This window comes from Columba livia, chromosome 14 (assembly GCF_036013475.1).
Source record: "Columba livia isolate bColLiv1 breed racing homer chromosome 14, bColLiv1.pat.W.v2, whole genome shotgun sequence".
Lineage (NCBI taxonomy): Eukaryota > Metazoa > Chordata > Aves > Columbiformes > Columbidae > Columba > Columba livia.
This window is the reverse complement of record NC_088615.1, coordinates 6,648,197-6,674,704: the sequence shown is the minus strand read 5'-3', so window position 1 is coordinate 6,674,704 and position 26,508 is coordinate 6,648,197. Positions and strand designations below refer to the sequence as shown.

Sequence of the window (26,508 nt, the reverse complement as noted above, 5' to 3'; positions counted from 1 at the left end):
TACTCAGGAAATTACCATCTACAAGGGCACCCTGTCAAAAGGAGAGAGAGAGAACACAGTGATATGCAAGTTACATTTAAGAAGAACTGAAAATCTCAGCCAGCATAAGGCAAATTCTAGAATAAGCTGTCAGAACAGTGCAATCTTTAATATTCATATATCTACTCAGGATGTATTGCTGCATAATGTGTATTGCAGTCATCAGATACACATGCTTAGCACCTAGAAACAGTAAAATAACTTGTTAAAGCTAAAATGGAAATTATGGGATTGATTTACCTGTGCACTTCTAGTTGCTTTATGCCAGACTGGTGATATGAAGGAGACATAAACCTCATATAACTGGCTGAGTAAATTAGATTAATGTCTTGTTCTCCTTTTCAGAAAGGTCTAAAGCAGACAAAGTGTACCCTGAGCCTGTACAAATTCCTTTTCTTGTATGTCTGTTGCAGCCTTCCCCTGCGGCAGATTTTATGATCTTTCTGGTTTTAAAAATATCTTTTAGCACTAGTTTGTCCCTCTTTACTGAAGCAACACCGCTCTAAATTGTCTGCCATGAGAAGCCCACCCTCATACATAGTGGACACGTTGTGTGCTCTACTTGGCCCAGCTTTTACACTCTTGTGGGCAAGTCTGTTTAAGCCCCTTGTGAGCACAATGTTATACAGATTTGCTGTTCATTTTGACTCTCCATCTGCTGCCACACAGTCTCTAGGAGGGCAGGTCTCCCAAGAGCAGCAGTCTGTGCTGCTCTAGCAACATGGTTCCCTCCTTCCTCCTCTGCAAAGGCAACAGAGCATGTAAAACCATTCTGGCAGCTAAATATGGCCCATGGGCTTACAGTTGGGTAGAGATGTTACATCCTCAGTTAGGGTTTCCATGATTGGTTTGATTTTTGTGGTGCTCCATGTAGAACTGTGTTTTGCTCCATGTAGAACTGTGTTTTGCTCCATGTATAAAAATACATATCTCCATGTATATTTTCATCTGTAAGTACTCTTTCTGAGAAGGAATAGATGCAGTTTGTGCAATTTACTGTGATTGCACTAAGCTGCTCTTCATTATAGTTCATTGAATAGTTTCTTTGATTTTTCTTTTTCTAACACTACTGAAGATGTCATTCTGGGGAAAAAAATCCTCAATTTTAAGAGACTTTGCTAAGGGAAAACTGTTTAGGTCATATCTTGGTCTCCTCTGTATGATGTTACCTTTATAAAGCCTCAGTATATGTTTGGTGGGTGTTAGTGGTTCATATAGACAGCTATCTGAAACTCACGTTGCCAGACTTACACGGACCAGGTCCCTGATGATATAAGTGCCTGTAAACACAAGCAAGGGACCAGCAAACTGAGGGCTGAAGGTGAGTCCATATGAAGGAGAGTGAGCTCTGGACTGGGTTATGTGGAATGTATTAGGTAGATTATACTGTTGTCAGGAAAGGAAGCTGGGACAGGAACTTGTCCAGCCATGGGTACTCCTAGTTCCAACAGCCTGGTTCCAACCAGCCCAGTCCATCTCTCCTTATTCTCCATCATGTTCATTTCCCTCATATAACCAGCAACTGCTGGTACTAAAACCAGGCAGACTTTTCTTCTACCACTGTATCTTTTGAAGCTATGGATCATGCACCCAAAATCTAGTTGGAAAAACATCTGGCACCTGCTTTACCAGCTCTCTGAGTTGTGGTAGAAACATCTCTGGGTTGGATCCAGCTGTGCAATTAGTGAGTAGGCAGGAGTGTGAATTCCTAAGAACATTTATAGCTAATGGGCCTCGGCCTCTTCTACTGGCACTAGTTGTGCCTTGAAGCATTTGTTAAATTTAGTTGGACCAGAGGATCTGACTAAGTGCCTTGTGGGAGGGAGAAAAACAATGCCATGGGCATGTTCTTTCTCCAACACAATCCTTCTTGATGGAGATATGGGGGCTCTATTTGGCTGGCAAGTTGGGAAGAAAGGGATGAGCTGAAATTGGATAATTATATTAAGTGAGATGATGGTGCCTTTTAGGGCTTAGCATAAGTCTGATATTATTCTGGCTGTCAATGTTTTGCCAATTCACATGGTGTTTGCTGAAGTTAAGCCACCAAAGTGGCTCATCAATGGGAGATGATGTCAGTTGCTACCATACAGAGCAGCTGGACTATTAGAGCTGACGATCCAGGAATTAAGTCTTTGATTGCACACTGCAGTTGCAGCGAGCATAAAGGATGTTGTGGTCTCATTTTCTGGGAGACAGAGTCCTTTGACAAATCTGACCTTACTTCTATCTTTCCTGCAGCACCCTGAGAAAACTAACAAGGCATAACAGCCCATAATATTCCTATTTCAGCTGCAATCACAAATTTAGAATGTCTTCATCTTCGTAGTATTGCGGTTGCATACTTACTGATCAGAGCAAGAGGTTGCTGAAGGCGGTCGTTTGCCACTGCTGGATAATCTCCACATGCCATGAGGAGTCTGCCCTGGGCAGGGAAGCTGGTGGGAGTCACTGCAAAGGGGCTGCAGCCCTACCACCACCCTTAAGGCAGAGTTTTAAGTAGCATAATTTAATTAAAATTTAATAAGCAATCAGAACTTGTGCCCAAAGTTGCTCTGCCATTTTCAACAACAAATTAATATCTTTGTTGGAGAATTTCCTCTTTCAAAGCAATTTACATTAAGGTTATACAGTTTTGAGTCAAATTCTGCACATTTGTATCAGATGGCTTTGGCTCAGGAGGGTTACAGGAGCACTCAGATATGAGTCTCTCTGTTTGAACCAAGCATTTAATGTTTTAGTGGCTTGTCCATGTTTACATAATACCCAAGAGAAGAAGAAAGACATTCTGACATATCTGGCTCATGTCTGAAACCAAAAGGCAAAATCCTGGTTCCAATTAATTCAATTACAGAATTCCTAGCAACTGCAACGGGGCCAGGCTTTCATTTGAAAAAAAAAAATAAAATAATTAATTCCATTTTGTGTGTCTGTTCCCAAACCTGGCCATCCACCGCACCTGAGCAAAAGCCAACATGGAAAAGCCAATATTGACAAAAAGATCCAAGCGTGTCTTTCTGAGGTCATTTCTGTCCTTGGCCTTTTCAGTTTCCCATGGCCGTGAGTATAAACAGAAGTTCACTCATAGCTAGAAATAACATAAATGCACTTCAGTTGGATGTGGCTACTGGTCAGTGAATTTAGCTTTTCAGATAGCTCTCACTTTCAAGTACATCCAAATGACACATGCTGATTTGCAGTGTTCCTGCCAGCAGCTGGGTACATTAGGTTGTCTGTCTTCACTGTAAATCTAATGGTGCAGGATCCTCAAAGTGGAGTGACAGGCTTTCAGGCAGCAATATCTTCAGAGAAATCGGTTGTTATTATACAAACAGACTCAAGAAGGCACCTGTTTAGGGCAACATTGAGGAAACTTCTTCTCAATGAGGGTGACAGAACACTGGCCCAGGCTGCCCAGGGAGGTTGTGGAGTCTCCTTCTCTGCAGACATTCCAACCCGCCTGGACACCTTCCCGTGTAACCTCATCTGGGTGTTTCTGCTCCAGCGGGGGGATTGCACTGGATGAGCTTTTGAGGTCCCTTCCAATCCCTGACATTCTGTGATTCTGTGAATAGATGTAAAGCAGTTTGAAAGGGACAATGGAAAGAAAAAATTTAAACAGAGCAGTTGTGCACAAAGTCTGTGTTACTTACAAACCTCGCAGACATGCAGGACCTTTCTTCGGTTAACACACTTGCAAGTTTCCAAACCTTTGGCCAAAAACTCCAGTAGATACAAAACTGCCATCTACTTGCCTAAAGAAAAGATTTCGTCAGAGATAGGAAGCTGGCCAGATTTGCCCCCATGTTTGCTAGAAAGCTTTGTCATTAGTTTGCTAGAGAGATGTAAACCGATACTAAATACCCCATCGAGGCTTAGTGAGCGAATGCCAATGCTCAGCAGCCGGGGAAGTCCTGCAGAGTCCCTGTAGGGATTTGCAGTGGATTTGGCAGATGAGGGTCTGCTGTTCAGTGAAAAAAGTTTTCAAAATGCTTTCTGATACTATGAGAATTAATAATGAGCTTGCAAAGCTGGTTCTGCTGTAAACTGCATGCCAAAAAGAGATTTTGTTTTCTTTAGTCATCTGCAATAATTTTTCCCCTTTCTTTCTGTTTCTGCATTTTTTTCACCCTATCTGATTGTTGTCCCTCAGGGGAAATGTCTTTCTAAGCCAGAACAAGAGACTGAATGGATTATGAATTTTTGTTATTAGGATCATAAAGGTTTTTTCTCTTACAATTTCCCTCTCTTTCCCGTATTTCAAGTCCTTCATTTCCCTGTGTGAGCCATCGTCAGAGAGAACCACCAGGGCTTTACATCTTTTTCTCCTTTCATTCCATGCAAAATCCCATTCAGACTTATTCAGTGCCTGCCTGGAGGTGAAGGAACATGGAATGAGTTTGAGGAAACCCTTTCATCTCCCAGTGAAAATCCTTGAATTGGATTTTTACTCATGGTTGTCATTCCAGGAGATTACAGTACAATAATGTGGTGATAGTGGTTTTCTTTGAGAAGGCAGCACTTCAGAATCGTCAGGGAAGTTTGCTGTCTGAATAAGCCAACACAAAGCCAGTATCAGAGCTGCTGGTGTATTCCCAGCTCCATTTATGAGGATCAGAATGGGACTCAAACCGAAATGCAGCAGAGGCTCAGTTTTGAGGGTCCTGCAAGGTGCTGGCAGTTTGGTCATGATGCAGTAAAGTACCCTCAAGTTCATAGTACCCCCAGATCACTCAGAATGGTTAAAGATAAGCATATGGTTATGTGACCTGATGGATGAGGAGTCAGAGAACTCTGTTCCTTACAGGCTTCAGCACCTCCAGTTTAAATAATATTGCAGCAGAGAACTTACCTTGGTGGAATAAGAATTATCAGAGACAAAGAAATAGTTTCTGTGATTTCAGTGAGACTTTCTGGCTAATATTTTGCAAGAGTCTAGGTCTCTGTCTTCCTGTAGGTGAAAGCTTTCAGTCAAGATTTATCCATGAACAGCCACATTGCCTTCATGATTATTTGTGCTTGATGTAGTTTGCAAACTGTTTACTACTTCTGTCCCAGAGCCTGCCTTACTGTATACTTAGTACTGAAAATATTAGGCTGTACTCCCGGGTGCTGAGCTCACACGGCATTGCCTCTGTTCTGTGATTGAACGCATGCAGCTCTTGAAATAAAATTTTCCGTGCAAATGTTTCTGCTGACAAGCTCAGAAAGCGCTGTCTGGAAGCTTGCTTTCCTTGCTGTCTGAAAGGGATCTCTCCTAAAAATATGCTCACCTCTAAGTTTCTTGACTTAGAGTACCCTTAAATATAACAGCACACAAAGATCAGTTAATTGAATTCATTTAAACAAACAAACAAAAGAAAGAAATTCAAGAAAATCTTTTTTTTTTTTCTGTGTTATAGGTGGTTAGTAACAGAAACTGCAGACAGTTTGCTAAGGCTGTTGTTCTTCATGTTATACAGATAATTTTCACTTATATCGTTGCTGGATTTTGGCCTCCAGCATGTTCTTTCAAAATTCTTAACTCGTCTGGAAAAACAACAACAACAACAAAACCCCAATATAAGGGTCTGTGTGTTCCTAATATAGACATGTTACAGCAGGTCCCCTATGAGAGGGACACACAACACATGTCAATGGGTTGCAGGTCTCCAGTTCTGTCCTCCAGGTACCCTTAATTTCCACCTTTCCTGCAGCACGTGATTTTTCCCAGTTCAATCCCACTGAATGAAATTGAGTGCGATCTCCAGCTCGAATGTCACAACAGCACTGATGAGCTTTGGCTGTATAATCCTGTCTAATCCAAGAAGCTCAGGAATTTACATTTGATTATTTGTACATGATATGAAGGACCTCAAAATGTTTGGAGCCATATGATTCTTTACAGTTGCTGAGGTAAAACTATGCATTGACTCTTCCCATGTCTTTGGTTTTGGTTGCTAAGCATAAGGATCATGACAGTGACAGGCTCATCTTGTACTTGTTGCATCTTGAACATTTGGCCCTCAACATATTTCCCAATTATTTTTCACTGCTGCTAACATCTACTTTTCTACCCTTTGTGTTTATGTAAAATACATTCTTCAACACTGAAATAGCTCTATTCGGACCTTCTATAAAGAAGTATATGAGCTATGTTTCAGCCCATAGGTTTTATCCAAGCTCTGAAGCAGTAAGCACTGGGAGAGTTGAAAGAGAGTGAAATTTTGCAGCTTCAAAGATCTCTATACATGGACACTTACTGGAAGAAAATCAGCATTTTATGTGTCCTGTGGTTCATCTATCATGAGTAATTCATTCTATAATGCATTAACTGACCTAAGTCTATTCCTATTGTGCAAGACACAATCCTTCTTTCTTGCCTTCACTTCCCTATAGTGTGTCAAGGACCTTAACTTGTTCTTATTGGATTTTTATTTTCTCTTGTTTAGAAACTGAGTGTTTAAGGGCTAGTTTTCACAGCAGCAGAGCATATGCAGCAATAAACATCTTCTCCAGTTGATTAAGCACCATAGTTGAGTTGTTAAGCTTCCACAGAAGCTGTTTATTGTAAGTATCCTCCAACTCTGAGGGCATAATTTTAATTATATTGCACGAGAAGGAGCAAAAACAATAAACCAGAACATTAGAAAAAATTAAAAGATATCATTTTCCTTCCCTGAGATAAAGTTTTCAGTGAAGGTCAGAGTAGATTGTGGCTGTTTCTATAGCTGGGAAGTGTTCTTAAGAGACTATTTTCCCATACGTATTTATTTTCAGAGGCCACAGAAGGCATTAAGGATAGGCTAGGCCATTCCGACTGATCTTCTGAGGCCGGATAGTGACGTTATTGTGAATCATGCTGGTGATTTCAGAGAAATGTATTGGGAAAGCTCTCTATTTGTCAGTGCAAATGACGTGATTCCAGCTTGACCAGTGGAAAGTCTGGCCTTGACAGGGTGACGGTAATGGGGATAGCTTGCTTAGATTTACTTGCTGTCTGCTCTGAAAGATGTGAAAACATTCATTTCTATTACTGCTGTTCTGAACCTTTTCACTAGCTCTAGATATCAGTCTGGATATTTGTCTTCCTTATCATTTGTTTGAGAGAGCCAGTGAATAACTGAAAAAAAAAAAAGAGACATAGCACAACATTCATGGGAGGACAATGTCAAAATGAGACTTCTCAAGCATATCAGCCTCTTATTTCAAACACATGCCTTCTGTTTCCAAGCTTTCAGGTACCACCCAGTACTGCTTACATTTGTGGCTTCCTAGATTGAATAAGGCTGTTGAAGTTTGGCCCAGTATCTTCAATTGAGTGGCTCCGAGGGGACCATCTGTGTGACCTCAGAGGTTAACTTTTTTCTTTTCCTGATTCTGATGATTATCTTCTCTTTGTTAAACAGCTAGTTTAACTGCCAATTCAATACCAGCTTAAGTTAAACACTGTCAGTGTTAAACACTAGCTAATCTTCTAATAAACAACAGCAGTGAGGGCAATGACAGTTTCTGCAGTGGAAGTCTAACCTAAGGGCAGGCTTGTCAGGTCATTTCTGCAAGGCTTGTTGAAAGGTTTGTGAACTTTCCAGCAAATGTAATTTTGAACAAAACCAGGCCACATTAGTCAGGTAAAACATGTGCTTCACATGCTGCTATTCCTGCCTCCCTGCCCTTCCTGCCCAATCTGCTCTGAACCAAATAAACCCTGACCATTTTCATGGAAATCTGGAAGGTTACTGATGCTGTGGTCCTCAGGGGTGGTGAGAGGGTTGGGGTGCATGAGGTGAGACAAGACATCCAGTCATATTATTGTTAAATTTTAATGCAAAAGTTTTGATTTTTTTTTTACCATTCACACAATGAAACACCTTTTTTCCTACCTTTTATCGCAATTTCATGATGTTATCCAAAGTCTATTTAAATGTTGTAGAAAATCGGCCCAAATTGTGATATTACTGTCTGTATTGCTGTCTTATTCCTGTCTGCAGCAAGTTCGGTGAAAATTTACTTATGCTCCTCATCTTATCACAGCTGCATTGTTTTCAGTGTATGCTACTGCCAAGAACAATGCTACAGCACTTAATAACAGGATTTTGTCACAGTCTTTATCTCTGGAAACTATTCTAGTTTATCATTTTAATAGCCAATGGTGTGTTTTACATGGTTGCCTCATATAAGTTCTTACAAACCCCTATTTTCTTCTCTTTTTCTCTTCAGTCACAGTTTTCAGGAACACTTACACCCCCCTCATTTCTTTAAGGCCAAGGTCAAATCTGGTGAAAGATGCTGTGGGACACCTCATGTGTCAGATATATGACACAGTGCTTTGAGACAAAACAAAGCAGTGCACAAAAGGACCACAGCAAACTAACAGTGTCACGGTGATGAAGAAACAAAAGACGATGGGATTTCATGAAAAAGTCCACTGTGAGTGTGCATTGCAGTTCAGGATTCAGCCAGCTGGCAGGGAAATGGAGATGAAGGTTGTTTCTGTCTTATTTTACTATCATTATTTCTCTTTCATAGTGTGGAGAACTCAATCAGGTGTGATTTGTGTCTATTCTTTGGCCAGACAGCTTTCAGAAAACAAGTAAACCCTCACATAAATGAATATGTAGAGCAGCAGCCCAGCAACTACTATAATAGTAAATAAATGACCAATGGTTCACATCCAGAGTGCTCACCTGTCCTGTATTGTAGAGGATATTGTTTGTTTGGTACTTCATGTCCCTTCTACAGCAACAAATGGTTAAACAGACTTCTGATAAGGCGTGAATTATCATTCCAATATGTAATAGAAGAACAGCCATGTCGGGGTTTCAAGAGAGCATGAGATATCCTGAAGTGAAACCTGGCAAATAAGGTTTGGGCCTTTATTCCTCAGAAGAAAATTATTGAGATTGCTTGTGAAATAGGGATGATGGCTGTGTTGGTGAGCACTGACCTGCCATGGGGAAGGTGAAATAAGAGATTATTGGGCTAAAGAGAAATGCAAATTGTCTAAGAAATTGTCTGCAGTACATATAGGAATTTATGTGTAGTGTAGTACCTGGCTTGGAAAATTATTAATAAGGTGTGGATTTTTTGAGCTTAGATTTGATTTGCTTTAGGACCTTCCCTCATTGCAAATTAAAGGTGTGGAAATTCATGCTAAGTAGGAACAGGAATAGGTAATTGAACTATGCAAACTTGGACAATATTAACCTCCATGATGACTTCGTGAGGGTGTCAGGCCCTGTACAACAGCCTGAAGTTGCTGTCACTGACTTGCAGAGTGCAACATGCTGAAAGACATGTCCTGGAAGTACGGGTCCAACCTTGCCTTGGGAACCTGAGCTCTCAAACATTGGACACAGATGAGTGTCACAAGTGTTTCCTACAGTCTGGTACAGAACAAAAAACTGAGGATGTATAAAATGAATGAATGGATGGATGAAGTGTTTCCAGCAATAAAATCTACCCAGATGAAAACAACAGCACTGATTTTTTTCAGGTTTTGTAAAGGGTTTGTGTTCAGATGAGTCTGAAATGTTTCTAATTAATGTTATCAAAAGTGTGACATTTAATTAACTCAATAACACATTGAGCCTAATGATAACACATTTCGATTCACCACTGGCAGCAATGAGCTCTCCAGAGCAGCTCCAAAGGTGAGAAGGAGGAGACCTGTAGTGCACATGAATGCGCTTTTTGCCAAAGAAGGGCAGAGTGGCAAGAGAGCTGATTATGTTGTCAATCCCCAGCTCACACCAGAGAGACATTTATGAGTTCAGAATATCTGCTATCAGATATGTATTACAACGATCTGTTTTCCAGTCTTAATGATTATAGCACTTATTTGCCGCTGAAAAAAATAACAACAGAATGCATCAGTTTCATATTCTTGAGTCAGAACTGATCAATGAAATGATGCCATTTTGACATTGAAACCTATTACAAACATTTTTCTAAAACTGAATCAGTAAATGAATTTTCTTCATTTGAAATGGAAATTTCTGCTGTGTCATTCAGCTGATCAATAAAAAGTAATCCAGAAGAAGTAATACAAATGGGAGGGGGAGAGAATTGCACCTCTGCTGTACTTTTATTGCTGGTTTTGCCAGTGTGCGACTAATTAGTCAGGTAGCGGTGTGAAATTTTCTTCTCCACAATATTTATGTAAATTGAAATGCTTTTCAGAGACATCTTATTTAGTTAAAATAAATAAATAGAAAGAACTGAGATGAATGGGGACTTTGCTTAAGTATCATGAAGATATGTGACCATGCAGGATGCTTGTGCATCTCAAAAATACAATGAAAATAGTGCGTTGGACCTTTAACCCTTGTAGAACTGAATTTCTCTCACTTTCCCATCCTGAATATAGGACGCGACTTCTTAAAAAAAAAAAAAAATCTCAGAAATAAGAAAGGTAATTTATCCCTCATGCAACCTGCCCAACTGGATGAGGTAAAGAAGTTTACAGATGTGAGTGAAGTTTTATGAAGGTGTTTTTGATGACTCATCATTGCAGGAAGGATACAGGCAGGCATGAAGCTTGTGGCTTAAGCATATTCCAGATAGGAGATGGGGAAGAAGTAATGGTCCAAGAGATCCAAGGGCAGAGTGGGGAGGGGTGGCAGCTGGGAGAAAAGATCAATAGAAGGAGTAGGGCAAGCAACAGGATCATAGATGTTGTGCCTTTCAGGTATGTTTTGTCGCAATTAATTAATCCATGCCCTTTGAGATCCAAGTCTGGCAATAGTTCTCTGACTAAAACTCAGCATTCATGGGTTTCTTTAGGCATGAGTTAGGAGTGGCTTCAGATTTAAGGTGGGATTTTAGGTTGTCAATCAAGACAGTGTTGTTTCCACATCATGAATGGGTACTGAGGGTCAAGGGTTTGAGGATGAATGGAGTGAGGAGGATAAGGCTGGATCCCACTGCAGGATCTGACCCTAGCAGCTGGTCCAAGCCATGAACTCTATCATGTGGGGTAGACGATGACTTACTGCTCTCTCCAGGGATTTTATTTGCATAAGTAATGGGCAGAGGAGGACTGCAGTGTCCCTGCAGCAAGACCATCATTACAATGTACTGCCGGGGTTACATTTCTGTAGCAAAAGCATGCATATTTAAAAGGGTGTATGTGCATGGGGACCAGGACCGAGAGACACATTGTGGTGCTTGTGAAATGAGTTGAAGGATTGGAAACAATGGAGCCAAGGTCTTTTCTCCGAAGATGTATGAGGGGGCGTTGGTTGCCTGGAATCTCATTGTGATGGGGGGGGGGGTTTGTTCTTCCTTCTTTTTCCTTTTTTCCTTGCATGCGAGTGAGAAAGGGGGCGGGGCGGGGAGGGAGATAGTCGCTCTGCTGCTGTGCTGGGTGCCAGGCTCGCTACTGCAGTATTGTACTCAATATTCTGATCACCTTGCAAGTCAAGGAGCCTTGTGGAGTCTGCAGTGGTGTCAGAGTGAAAAATGAGCAACGCCATCACGCTTGGCCAGGCGGTGGCTGCCTGCCCGCAGCGAGCGCTGGTCTGCGGTGTCTTCCTTTGATAGAAACTCAATTTGAACAGGGTGGTGGGCTGGTAGCTTGGTTTTTGTTTTGATATGTGTATATGACACTATTTCCCTTTATGTTTAAATCAGACATTTCCCTGCAGGCTTGAACCCAGTGTCTTAGGGTCTTGGTTTCCTCCCACGATTTGTCAGTCATTTGTGAAGATGCAGGAAAGAGTGGGCTCCATTGAATATGGTTTTGGACGTGTTTTCTACACTCTCTCTTGCTCTTTTACATGGTGAGTGAGCTGGAGGAAGCAGTTTCCCGCAGTGAAAGGCAGAAGGAATGCACCAGCACTTGTGTGTGTGTGTACACGTACGTGTCGAGGGAGGAGCAGGCTTTTCAGTAAGGAGGTATTGCAGTGGCAAGTGCAATACAGACCCCTGGGTACTGCTAACTCAAATGCCTTGTCTTTTATTTTATTTATTGTTCATGGCAAAGGCATTGCCTAGGCAACCATGATGCTTCTCTACTCTTGACTGGCGCGTTCTGCGTCATCTGGGTGAGACACAGCAAAGCAGCAGAAGGAGCAAGACAAGCGCCGTTTGGCTCAAGGCGCTCAGAGACTGGCACTGTCAGTTAGAGGCAGGTAGACATCTGGGAAACACTGCACAGGTATTTTTCTTCCCACACTACTCTGCCAAGTCATTGAGCAGAGGTCTGCAGCACCCCACTGTTGTTGCAGGGCTGGTCCTTCCACCCAGGGCTGGGCTGAGGCACTTTGATTGCAGCCCGCTATTCCCCCTGGCATTTTGGTGGTGACATCTAATACTTGCAGTGTTAATACACATCGTTCTTCACTTGCAGCAGCCTCTACTCTGCCAAGATGACTTTGTGCCATCTCCAGGGACAGAAACAGAGGGAGCGACTGGTTGCCTGTTAGGTTCCATGTTCCATTACCAATGCCTTTTCTCTTGGTGCAGATGCAGCCCAAATTTGTTTGAGTAAAAATCATTTCTTCCCTCCTGGATGGAGAACTGCCTGGTTATGAAGGCTTGTGATGGTAACTTCAAGGCTGACCCAAAAAAAAATAATCCAGTCACTCAGCCAAACCTGGAGAACAAGCAAGTAGTGCCCTCCTGGAGGGCATTGACACCAGTGTGACCACCCTGCATAGAGATTCTCCTTTATGTCTGTACACTGAGCTTAGGGTAAGGTTCCAAGTATGTGCACTGGTAGGGAAGAAGCCCTGAAAAAGACTGATTTCCATCATGACTAGATCAGTGCAAGAGTTTCTGTCGGCACAAGGCACGGAAGCAATTAGATCCCAAATACAGTAGCTGTTTACCAGCTTCTGATGAGACCTGCTTTGAACTGCTGTATTGCCAGAAAAATAGGAAGGAATATCCCAGTCACCAGGGTGGATATAGGTTTGTCTGTCTATCCTTTACAGGAAAAAAAAAAAAAAAAAAAAAAGATAAGAAAAGATTTTCTCTTTAGCTGCAGGTGCCTGGAAATCATTCTCCAGATTAGTTTATTATAACTGGCTCGGACTAATGGAACTGTGATGATGAATGGTCATGATGATGGGAATTATTTTATTAGAAGTGTTGGCAGATACACCTAACAATTTAAGCTTTCCTAGCCATTCCTCTCTTGGGATAAAACACACAATGAAAGGTGGTGTAAAAGTTTTACTGCTTTGTGTACAGGTCACACACAAATAAGCGTTCTGGCAAAAGCATTAAAAAAAATGTTCCACAACACGGAATTGCTCTCATGGGGGAGTTCTGAACGTCCCATTCAGATGCATTTCTTCTTTGAAAATCCCCTTGGGTCCAAGCATATAGCTGAAAAAAACATTTTTAATTTTTAAAACATTTGCACACCTTTTTGCCTTTGTTTTGTTTTTCATTGAATGTTCACTATTCTCCCACCAGCCTGTGGTGGTACAGGCTCAGAAAGTCTTCCTGCAAGCTTGTTTCCCCATCACTGTTTCGGAGCTTTTCTTGTTCTCCAGGCTGGTGTGCAACAAATTTGTGCCTCTTCCAAGTAATCATTGTGTTCTGTGAAAGTGAGGAGAGAAATTATTAGGAAAATATTTAATGAGTTTAGGAAAATATTTAATGAGAAAATATTTAATGAGTTAATCTAACAGGTTGAAGGAGATTTTTTTGTTTTGAATAAGAAAAATAAAAACAGATTTTTTTTGGAGGTGATCATGAAACCCCCTCATAAACACTCAGTTGGGTCTACCTGAAACACTTTATTTCACCCAAAAAGAAAATCTACATTTTGTTTTAGATTACTTAATCCAAATTTTATTTTTAATAACACTCCCATCTTCTGGTTCCAAAATAAAAACAAATATATATATGATGTTGAATTGAAATGTACCACAAAATCATAAATGGTATTTTTGAGGGGGTGAGGAGTGAAGTAAAATATTTCAACAGCAGAGAAATAAGTAATCTTTTTTCTACTCATTAAAAATCATTCCCTGAGTTTGCCAGGAAACATCAGAAATGAAATGATAGCTTCCATCTTCAGAGGGGTTAGTTTCACGAGCAGGTTTTGTAGCTATTGTCTTTGTTTTGGTTTGGTGTTTTGTTCTTGCTTGGTGTTTGTTTGTTTGTTTGTTTAGTTGTTTTTTTTTTATCCCATCTATTTTCAAGAAAGGAGAGTTTGTATCATCATTTCCATGGTTAGATGAAATGTTAGATGAGGCAGGAGCAGGCACCAGAATCAGTCACAGGTAAGCCCTGACCCAAAGCATTGCCAGGCAGGCTGGCACTGGGCACACAGCACTCAGCATTATCTTGTCACAACAGGCTGCTCAAAATTTGTCATGGTGGGGGAGACAGTAGGCCCTCAGGTGGGGAAAGGAGTATGACGGAAGAGACCCAGGTAGGTGCCTTCTTCTCAGGTGGATAGAAACTTGTCTTCCACAGAGGGCTACCAATGCTGGCCATTTTTCTGACCCTAACTATAGACCTGGTGCTGGGCTTAAGGCCAAAGGAATGCTCTTAGCTATTAGAAAATGTGGTCCCCCTCTCCCCACCCATGTTTGTACATGGAAAGAAAACAGGTGATTCTTTATGTTCCAGGAAGACATATGTTCAGAGGATGTCCCAATCCTGCTTAAGCTCTGTCTAGCACCAAGCAAAAAAAAGTATTCCTTTCTAGGTTTGTTTTTCTTCCATTTTTTAATCTTTCCCCATGGCGAATGAGTGAACTGGAGAGACAAGTCCAAATTAGTAATGGGCTGCAAGCGTGCCCACGGGCAGCAAACACCCAAGGGGATGGGATAGGCAATGTCAGTCAGTGGACACAAGAGCTCAGCCTCCAAGGTGAAGTTGTCCTCCTGAGCACAGGCAGTTTTGTGCGGGATCAGCACCTCCTCCCTCCTGGGAATCTTGTGCTTCAGTCTTGGTCTGGCCCCACTTTTCCCCCTTTTGCTTCACTTTGTAGGGCTGATGGGAGGGAAGTAAAGCTAATGAGGAATGTAACCGTCAGATAACTTGTGAAGAAGACTACTCCAACACCTCCAAATATATCCAGTTTCCTCTCCATCTGTAGTTCTCTGGGCACTTGCTCATTTAATTGCTCCTCTCTGGCAGGTACAGGGACCCCCTGTAGAAACAAATGGTTTACTGACTCTTGTGACTTGTACTTAATATGTAAGGTCAGACTGCAGCCTCAGCTCCATCCTCTTGGCACTGCTCCAGCGATGCAAGGAGGAAACACAGCTGATCTAAAGAGTTAAATAGATGTCTTCAAGCATAAATGAGCAGAAAGCTGGAAGGGAAAGTCCAGGCCAGTCTGCAGTCCAATAAATCTGAATGCCAAAATCACAAAAACCTGTTTTTGAGCAACACAAATCACAACAACCTGATGGCTGCTCTGTTCAGCATGACATTGGACAGAGGGATGAAAAGAGAGTAAAGGTGACCCAAGTATGACCGTATAACACTTTTCCCACTCAAGATGTCTTTAAAAAAAGTATTTTGTTCTATTTGGAACTTTACCTCCAGTCACCTCCCTGCTTTGGCCCTAACTCTTCAGAATTAGGGAGAATCAGTACCTCTGCTGAAGTGGTACTTCTGGGGAAATCTTAAAGACTTGCAAAGCGGAGGGTGTCCTGCTCACTTCCGAACTATCCTGTGACAGTCAGTAGATCATTATATTAGGAAGACGGCTCCAGAGGGCTTTTGCAACGCTTATACATGTGCCATTCTGACAAAAACTATCAGTTACACACTCCAGAAATCAGACTAGATGGGAAAAACAGTACCAGCATTCAGTTGTGTTGCTTTTATGAGGTGGCAATGGGCTACAAGCATCATTCGTGCTATTTTATTGCGAAATCTGCACCTGAGCTGTGGTATTGCTTTATTCTGCTTTTCTCTGAAAGACCAGGCAGACACCAGACTACTGTCAGACTGCCATGGTCTGGCATGATACATCTCCAGTATGTCCATGTGACCGACTGCAGGGAATCGTGCTTCCAAATCTACTTGTAAAACTGTCGCAGCTTCTGCCATCGTGACCGACAGCAGCAGTGCACACTGGCTCAGAGCTGAGGAGGCTTCTGGGACAGACACTGCCCTGATTCAAGCAATTCATGCCTGGATAATGCCCTTTCACTTCCAGAGAGAGCTGGTGTGACAGGCGCATGCTCTATCTGTTTAGACGGGAAACCTCTATGTCAGCTGTGCAAGGGAAACTGAGCAGAGTAGGGGCTCCAGTTTCATTCCAAATGTGACAGGGCTGCGTAAACAAATAATCCCAATCTAGATAATTGTATGTTTTGTTTGTTTGTTTTGTGTGGGTTTTTTTTGTTGTTTGTTTGTTTGTTGTTTTATTTTGTTTTTTGGGAAGTCATCACATAAATCAGGATCATATCAAGGGATGCTGCATGTGGAATTCACACCTCCAAAGCTGGGTTCTTCCTGATCTCAGTGCCTGGGTGCTTCAAGAAGGGGTGCAATTTTGTATGCTCTTGATCATCACAGATATTCTTACGAGGAAGATCAAATGCTTGTATCATTTTCACCAGAAAAATGCCATCAACGGCAGAATTCCAGTGGTGACTGAAGGTGTGAATTCTCATTGAAACTGATTCTTTTGCATGCAGTCAACTGGGAGCCAGGCCTTTGATTTTTCATTTATTATTCTCCCTGGCAGCATGTTCAGTCAGTATGCAGATTTCCTTCTTCATTCAATTTTCAGTGGGCAGGAAGACTACAATTAGTCATATTATCATCAGTGGGAACAAAAGGGAAACACTGAACTGGATCTCTATGAGCCTACAGTTGCAATGCAAAGATGCAGATTTATTATGCACTAGTGGGGTATGAAAAAAATCTTCAAGTCAACTGAATTCAACTCCTTGTCATCTTCCTCCTTTGTGGAACTTTTTGTCTTTTACTGTTATTTTACACCTTCTCCACAAGTAACCCTAGGCAGGGAAATCGTTGAATGGGACAGAGTTGCATCTTGAAGAACTGACAAGGAAAATAAGTTAACACAGACGAAAGCTGATTCATAAAAAGAAAGGATTTGAGAGTTGACCCTAGTGTTGTGCCATGCGTGTGTTTCTTTGTTTTTAATAAATCAGCGAGAAAAATAAATTAATGATAGACATTTTCTGTTGCCATTATGTTAGAACATTATTAATTCACCAGGAAAAATTCACTTGGGAGAACCTGGTAATTTCCTCAGTTTCATATGTTGACACTTCCACGGCTTTAGTAAGACCTCTGGCAGCAGCATGCTGTGACTCCTCATTTGTTGAGGATTCCCAAGGTGCAAATTAGCTAAATCTCTTATCTCCTGCGTGAGGCCACAGGGATGCAGCACAACTTCATAGAAATCGTAGTAAAGGAAAGCTATTGCTCCGCAAGCAACCAAACACAAGAGTCCAACATCTTGTGTGGCTTGTCTGAAGACTAATAAGGAATCTCTGAGGCCGCATGCTCGTTGTCCCACTGCAATCCAGTTGCTCCCAGAACATCCGTGTCTTCCTGTTTTGGAAAACACTTGGATGTCCACATTTTTGAGAATGTGTCACTGTGTGGAATTAGGTTGAAACAGGTAGGGTGGACAGACATACCCATGGAGCATGACTGCATAACTGTTGTTTCCTTAGGAAACCAGGCAAGATGAGAAAGCTTACTTCCAGTAGGAAAATGTTGTGGTGGGCCATGTGCGCTTTGACTTCTAGCTGTCCTTGTTGTATGGACTTCTCTCTTTTTCCTCGTTAGGATGCTTTCCCAAGCTCCCTTTTGTTTTTCTTCTCCTCCTCCATTTTGACATCTATTGCAAATTCCTGGTGTGATGCTTATTACACTAATGAATTCAGGGAGTCACATGGCAGGTGGCAAGTATTGACCCTCCTGTCATCATACTGCTGCTGTCCCTCAACCTGACACCCCGGCTGTTCTGGCTGACAGTCTGCATGCATGACACTGATGGCTCACCTCATTCTGGCTCCATAGTGTGTTTTTGCTCCTCTAATTTGGGTCTTCTTCACCACCATCCGTAATGAATTCTGTAAAATTTGGGCTGCTATCTTATTAAAATATAGCTTTTAATCACTAACTTCTTCATACCTCCATTTTGCCTTAGTTGGTAATACTGTAAGCTATTCAAACAGTGCAACTGCAGAGCTATTTTTTGAAACTCTAGGTGTTCTAATTAATTAATGTGAATAGAAATTATACTAAGTAATCACACCTGGTCCAGTGCTAGGGTATTTGAATGTATCTAGAGAATTTTCATGGTATATTTTCTGGTTTGATTTCATGTTTGGCTATGTAACAGGCCTCAGATCAAGTCTCTGAAGATGAGTCCTAGAGAAGTCTGCATGTATGCGTATGTGTTATGTTTAACCTGTTCTTCCAGCCCATGGAGAAACTGAATCTTTATTCCTCAGCTAGTGAAGGGGAACCTGATTTCATTCTTGATGCTTACCCAGAGCTTCTTAAATCTGGTCACCTGTACTTTCTGTTATGCTGACTCTGAGGTACCAAATAATTTCCTGAGACTAAGATAAATAAGATGGGGCATATTTTTCCATCAGATTCCTTTCACCAAGTGATGCTAAATCCCTTTATGAAGTGCAAGCAATCCCTTGCTTCGTCACTGAGTTTGCCCAAGATAAAGCATGTCATCAGCACTGACCCATGGCATCTGCACTCTCTCATCTAGACTTTTTGGTTTTGATTTCTCCTGAGCTAAGGTGCTTAGGAGGTTCTTGTGGGTGGGGGGGATATTTTGCTGGGAAAAGCTTTCACAATGCTGTGTGACAACTGGCCAATGATCTGACCTCTCATTCAGATAAGCATTAATACCTTCCATTCTCAGAGACCTGAGCCACAAGGGGAATAGCAGGCAGCCTTTTACTAAGTCAGTGGCTGAAGGAAACAACTTCAGGATCATCTGACATTGACCAATTTAGACCCGTACTCATACACATGTTCATTTCTTAATGCCGTGCTCTCATTCCTGGGTCTGCCTGCTCCTTCCTCCCTACCCTGTCTTCCACATCTCCATCTTCGATCTCCCTGCTGCCAATCAATTGTCTCTAAGATCATCAGAGCTGTTGCAGCAGCAGGGCGACACATGCCAGGAAAGATTATTCTTGACTGGTTGCCAAGTCTCCTGCTCTTGCTCTGGCACGCAGATAAAATGTTAATAGGGCTGAATGCATTTGACACAAAGGGTGAAACTGCATGTTCCAGGCACGGAGCCTCTTGCCATCCATTTAGCAGAGGCACAGGCTGGATCCTTCCTGTTCTTTTCCTTGCTAAAGAGGAGATGACGAGGGACTTTCAGGTTTGACAGAACCCAAACAGCGATTACACCTGCCATGTGGCAAGCAACTTTAGCAGTGCCACTTTCTTGCTAATAGATACACAAAGAGGAAATTTTTTAAGGTTAAGTCTGGAATTCTTTTTACTGGAAGATTATGACATGAGAGTAGGAAGATCTCAGTGAGAACATCACAATAGGTTAAAATACAGTTTGCCTTCAGCTCTGATCGTTGCCACAAGTGATGAAGCTTCCCAGCAAGGATGAGTGTTGGCTGAGGTCAGCCCAAGTGCAGGAGAAGACGTCAGTATTCGCCATTGCTCGCAGCACAGTTTGGGGCAGGAGGAAGCTACTGCTCAGATTCAGCCAGTCAAGTCTCTCCAGGCCTTGCCAAAGAGGAAGGTCAGAATCTAATATATTTGATGTGACCAACAAGGCAGGAGGAGAATGCCCTTGTGAGGCAATACGTCTGTGTGTCTCTACTGATGGGATTGCTTTGCTTCATTTTTTCTCTCTTAAAGGGAATACCAACCTGAAACTCTCCTGGGTGAAAATTGTTTCCTTTTAAAGTCCATAATGGAGAACTTCCTCTGTAAATTCCAGATTGTATCTTGCCTTTGGCTACTTCATTTGTTTAGTAAGGAATGGTCTCACTTAAACCACAGAAGCAGACACACATGGAGAAGGTGTAGAAACAAGATGCCACCATTTGAGCAAGAAAAGTCAGGGAGGGCTGAACTGACCTGATTACCTATCTCCACAGCTTCTAGTAGAACCTAGGTTATCTTCCTTCACTGTGGTATCATAGCATCATCATCACCCAGGCAGAGTATTTGCTTCCACTGGTGTAAAGGAAGAAGGAATCAAACCTCCAAGATGTGGGGCTGATTGCAGCTGGACAGAGCAGCATCTTGTCTACCTGGAGCCCTGTCCTACAGGCATGGTGATGCCAAATGGCTAAAGGTGTGGTCAGGTGCAGAAATAAAAGCCAAATAGCAGGTGTCTTCTGCAGAGTAGCAAATAGTTTTACTCCACAGAAGCACACACTTGACCAGTTTTCAATGACAATTATTATGGTATTGAGGGAAGGTACTTTTAGTGGGAAAGAGAATTTTTTTTTTCAGATAACATGTGTTTTTTCCTCTTCCTTCCCTCTCCCTCCAAAGTATGCAATAAACTCATAATAAGATTTATTAATAAACACTCATGGTGATTTCCCTGAGTACTTTATTTAGCTGGAAATTACTCTAGGGGCTGGGCCCTGTATACACCGAAATAGGTGGAAAATTCCCATCTATATCAAAAAGCTGCAGGTAAGACCAGTGCTTAACGTGGGAAAAACAGGAGCTCAGATCATGGCATGGGCTGGAAGTCGAGCGCTGTTCTATCATGGGGCAGGGAAAAGCTTGGAGGCTTAATTTATTATTTGCATTGTAGTCTCCCAGAGGATCCCCTGTCCTGGATCAGGCACAGTGCAGTCACAAAACAGAAGTTCAGAAAAGCTGTGATTTCAGCTTAGAGCAGGCAGATACGTGATGATTGCAGACTGCCTTGTAATAACTGGAGTGGGTAGGGATCTTCCATGGGAATACAGTAATTGAAATATTTCTCATTTGGTTCAGGTAAAAAAGAGGCAATATTTAACATGTTAACCTATTAGCATCCGCTTAAGCATTATTAAGGGACAGGGCCAGAACTCTGAGCTCTTAAAATGCTGCCGAGGTTGCTTCTGAGCTTTCAGGACTGATCTGAAAAGGTTGGCAGAAGTTAATCTCCAATGCTTGCCACAATTAAAATGGGTCATCTTTCTGGGATGCAGGGAGAATTAGAATGACGTATATGATCAGAAATGAGCTACAGGAGGTGATGGGAAAGGCAAGAAAGAGCTGTAGGTGGCAGTAGTCTTTATTTTTAAAAAATCCTTTCATACCTTTTCCCTTTCAATTTGTTTGGTAGTGCAACCAAATACCACATTTGAAAAAATTACTTGCTGAATGCTTACTAACAATATGATTTGGTTACTTGAATCCTGGGGTGAAAACAAGTAGCGCCTTTGCAAGTGTGAACATTTCAAGCCTTGGGTTCTTGTGTTAAGGGGTTCATCTGCACTGTGGTTATATGATGTTCAGGTACACACCAAATGAGTTGATGCCATCAGTCACCCTGAGGAGCATGTCAGGCTTAGACACATGGTGCAAATTCTTCTGGTTTCGAATCCGTAAAGCTGCAGTGATGGGGCTTGACTGCTTCTGTAGTAGAGCTGCAATGTGTCTACAGGGCTGGACTTGCCCATGTGGGTCAGTGCTTGTTTGTCACTCCTAGTGCTTCTATACAGTGAATGCTTGTTAGCTGCCTTCCTCTGCTGCTGCCCTGGAAACACCATATTACCTCTTTTTAGTCTTCAAAGACTCCTCACCATGCTTTTTGGCCTGATGACTTTTGGCTCCCTTTAACAGTGAATGCGTGCCTTGCTTTCAGAGGTCTTCAAGTGCCGATCAATGGAGGAAGATCTGCAGTTCACCAACACGCCAGCAGGAGGGACATATGTCCTTTCTCACAAAACTACTCCTTGGGAGTTCTCCAGATCTGTTTTTGATATAAAGTGTGGGGGAAAGGTGTTTATAGGGAAGCCAGTTCCCTCTATAACGGATACAGGATCATCACTACTTTATCACTCAGAGTGCATAGATGTCATGGTAATCACTTCAAAGTGTAATCACTGAGTAATCAAGAGGCAATATAATTAGTACCTGGATGAAGAATATGTAATTACTGTGTTATGTAGTGATAGAGTATTTGCCAAGCATATCTTTCTCAGTTACTAAGTAATTTAAGAAAATTTACATGGTATTTGTTTCTGAGAGACAGGACAAAACCACCCAGCTGGGATCTCTGCAGAGGACTATAAACTTCCTGCCAGCAGGATTTTAAAGCTTTTCCAAGAAACATTGCAGGAATTTGCTCTCTGCTTTTCTTTTGCTTTACAACAGGAAAGTTCTCTGCCTGTACAGCATTACCTGGGGAAGAGTAACAGTTACTGTTTAATTAACCACTTATTCAGGATCCTTGGGAGGTAAAAAGTTTTCCTTTATTTCCTGCCATGCGGAACATTTATGGGAGCCATGGAAGTAACTAATGCAGAAAAGAGACAAATGAAGAGAGAACCACTCATTTAATGAGAGAAAGGGGAAAAAAAGCACAAAAAAAAAAAACAAAACAACAAAAACAAGACAAAATAGAGTTTCTAAGCTATGAAATGTCAGAGCAAACTGCCTCATCTCCATTAGAGCTTGGGCACTGAATGCATGTGGGACCTTAGGCAGGAGAAGTTGGAGGATGCAGCTCCAGTCCATGGGTCACCAAGTGCAAAGGTGGAAAGCGAGGCTTCAAAGGGTCTTCACTGCATTGCGTGGGTGCCTTTTGTCCAAAATACCATGAGCTCAAAAGATGGTTTCAGCAGGATTTCTGCTCTACAAGTGAGACCTGTACCGCAGCGGCAGCAGTAGGGAACAACAGAATTTATGGTTGTACCTATGCTAATGACCTGCAGTAGCAAAGCAGCCTTTTGTTTCACATACCCTCTGTTAAAGCTCAGCAGCATCTTTCCCCTTTCTCTCTGCAGGAAACCGAATGGTGTTTACTAACTGTCCTTCTTTCTGCTTTTGGAAACACTCTGCTATGGTAAATCATAGAAGGCAGCTTGTTAGAGCTCTGTCCTCATTTACAGAGACCAGCAGGGGGATGTGGGGTGGGGGGGCAGAATCAGGCAACATACATCATTGAGGTAGCTCTGTTCATCACTGCATTTGACCTTAATTACATTATATCACCCTCTCAAGAGAAATCCCCAACACTTTGAGCTTTCATAAAGTGATACTTTATCTTCTCTTTCATTAAATAGTAACTACTCATTAGGGCAATTCACATTCTGCTTTTCCTTCACCTTGTAATGAAGTCATGCTCCTGCACATCCTGAGTATAAATAGACTAAGGTTTTGGTATTTTAGCTATTGAAAATTTGAGGGCTTCACCTAACATAAAAATTAATCCTCCCCAAAAAGTAGCAGTTATAGTCTCTTCTGATACCTTTTGTTTGGCAGTGTTGACTTCTGGGCAAGTTGCTCTTTGTTACCTTGCACTACTGCAAAAAGGTAAACCACAGACACCACATTTTCTGCAAAATGAACTTGGTTAATCCTTTGCATTCAAACCAGCCCTCATCTCTCTATTGATAAATACAGCTTATGCTCTAGTCCCAGTGAATGCAAATGCTGTTTGCAGAAATTGTGCTACCCTGGCTACCTCTCATTATCATGCTTTTATTGCCAGGGATCCTGCTTTTTAGTAGCTACCAAATCAATAATGCTGTGACATTCATACATTTCTCAATGCCACTGTGCATGGTACAGCATGAAAGTGTGTGCTTCTCAGGGGCTATACCAGATACTGATACTTGTGTACTCATATAATCCTTTTTATCTACAGTTTACAGATCTTAATTAAGATTTACAATGTTACTGTGAAGTGAAACTTTATGTGTGGGCAAACTGAGATGGTTAGATGTTGGAGGGGAGGATTTCAGAAAAGCTCAGGCTTTTTGTCAAAAGCATTCAGTTCCCAGAGCAAGGAAATCCTCGGCAGCCAGGAAAAACTGCCTTTCTCTGAACTCAGTGCTGGAGCCAGGGCCTGAGACCCAGTAGCCCTGACATCCACCTTTGGTGACATTCCCTCCTCCTCTTGTTCCTTTTTGGGGACATTTCCTACAAATATTTTATTTTAGAGAATCTGTTGCACACGCAAGCCTGTAGCTCTGTTCCCCTCATAAATCTGGGGAGGTTTCTCTTTCAGGCTTTAAAAATAATGAAATGAATAGTTATTTACTAAACAGCAAAAATAACTAAATAAATACAATCAATTTTATTCACTCTAGCTTCCAGAAACACTACACTGGAGACAAGGAGGCTTCCAATTTCCTACATGACTCACCATGTTCTTGGATCCAACCTATCTAACTATATCAGCAAATCATATTATATAATGTAATATAACAAGACACAACTGCCTGTGTTTAACCTAGAAAAGATTAAAAAACATGACCTACCATCGTCATTGGGCTGTCCTGGCAAAACTGTCATTCTCTTTTCCGTCCAGCTGCCCACCCTGCTGTCCTCCCCAAGCTGGTATGCTGGAAGAAAATGTGTCATTTTTAGGAACGAAGATCTGAGCAGGTCTGGTAACAAGGAAGCAAATCCTGCTTGTGCCACTTCTATGTTTTGGAGTCTGACTGTTCTAAGGTCAAGTCTAGGGTAGAAATAGAGCAGGAGGAAGAGGAGAGGAGAGGAGAGGAGAGGAGCAAGGCTTCAGTTTTAAGGGTGACTGGGAAAATTGTGCCTTAGGAATCACAGACCAAGAGACAAACGTTCCTGAGCAGCAGGGCAGGAGTGAAATGCGTGATCTGGCAGTGCTAGAAGAGAATCAGCAGAAGGAGCCTGTCCAGGCTTCTCTTAAGCAAGCATTACAATGATGCTCCTCTCTGCAAAGCCATTATGAGTAAATGTCTCGGGGAGGGGAGATTTTAATGTCTTTCAGCATGAGGTAAATGATCCCCTGCTGAGAGAGGCTGGCACCTTCTCTGTGCCAGCATATTCTATGAGCAGCCAGTCCCTGAGCAAAGCCACATCTGATCCTTTATGAGATGCAGCAAAGAAGCTGGTACTAATACTGCTTTGCTACCAGTTACAATCTTAAAAATTAACCCCCCAGACTACCAAACAAACCCCAAGAACAACAACAGCAGCAAAATTCTCAAGCTGTGCTAGCACAGAAAGTAATTAAGAAATATTTCATATCTCCAAGCAGCCCTGAAATTTTTTATTCCTCTGCATGAAGCTCCATAGGCTCCTCAAGGGCAGCTGCTGCTGCTGCTGTGTTTTAGTGCAATAAATCCCGTTGCCTTTGGAGCCTGACAACCAGTCCGGGATGTGATCAGAAAACCAACGGGAGCTCTCTGTAAGGTTTAGTCCTTGCCTGCACCAAACCTGATTATACCATCTAAGATAAGGTGCGCTCCAGGAGCAAAACAGCAGGGTGAAACTCTGACCTTTCTTGGGAGGATAAAGATCAGAAAAGGTGGGGAGTGGGGTGAAGAGGGAGGATGGAGAGAGTGGGAATTTAGACAAATAAGTTCCCATCCCAAACCGAGAGAGTCCAGTCCTGCATGTATTTATGGTCCTGTCAAGGTTGACAGGTCCAGAATTGAACTTATCTGGACATAAATAATGGTGTGCTTCAATCTCACTGCCAGCAAGCTGTCTTGGAGCCTCCCCCAGCACGGTGCAGCCTGGCAGGGGTGGCTCAGGCTGTGCCCAGCACAGGGCTGTGGGAGCTGGGGCTCGGGGATGGGGTCTCTGGGGGTACTGCAAGGCAGCGGCGAGTGTCTGTCACCTCCCCATGAAAGCTTAGCTGAGACCAAGTGTCCTGTGCTGTTGGCAGCTGTTCTTGGAGGGACACAGAGATACTGTTAATCATAAAAAAAAGCATTTATAAAATGGTGACCCAAACTGTTTCTAAGGCCATTTGTGCTAACTGCAAGAAAACCTCTAGTTACACCTCTGAATTTAGTTTGTTGCTTGCAAGCTTAATTCTTCCAGGTCTCAGTTCTCAGCAATCCTATTCCTCACCCTGCCATCAATCTTATTCTCCATAAAATGCAGAGAATCATTTGGCTTGTGCTACACCATCTTAGAGAAGGCCAACAGAGAAGTCTATCCATCTAACAGGTAGAGCAGTAACTGTTCGTAGCAGCTAAACCCTTTGGTATCCCACACAGGGCAGGGACAAGACTTCTCTGGTTTCCCACCCTGCAGGTGATGGGGACGTGATTTTTTTCTGAGCCAGGCAGACTTCGCCGAGCTCTCAGTCATGAGGCAGCTTGCAGGTTGCGAGTTCAATTTTCTTGGTTTTCCTCGCATTTGCCATTGGGTAAAGCAGGATGGATAGGATGTTTCAGTGGGGGGATGACTCTATCTGCATTTTGTGCTTCAGAATAGAAGTTTTGATTCCACATTGCTTTTGGATAAGAGCAAACAAAAACATTTTTAAACAAAGGCTTCATTTTGACTGCAGCGTCACGTTCTGTCTTTTTTCAGCTTTCACTTTTGTAGCATAGTATAACTACAGTTTTCAAAAGG

General features: G+C 42.2%; 2 long non-coding RNA genes across 4 annotated transcripts in view; one reads left to right on the top strand and one right to left on the bottom strand.

The window, feature by feature from the left end:
* LOC110359598 (uncharacterized) overlaps positions 1-26,508 on the top strand; it is a 167,621-nt gene that overhangs the window by 78,559 nt on the left and 62,554 nt on the right. The gene's annotated exons all lie outside the window — the stretch shown is intronic.
* On the bottom strand, positions 12,935-24,834 carry LOC110359599 (uncharacterized). Its single transcript, XR_002414891.2, has 2 exons — positions 24,420-24,834; positions 12,935-13,569 (listed from the first exon to the last, which is right to left on the bottom strand). It is a non-coding gene; the product is annotated as an uncharacterized LOC110359599 (long non-coding RNA).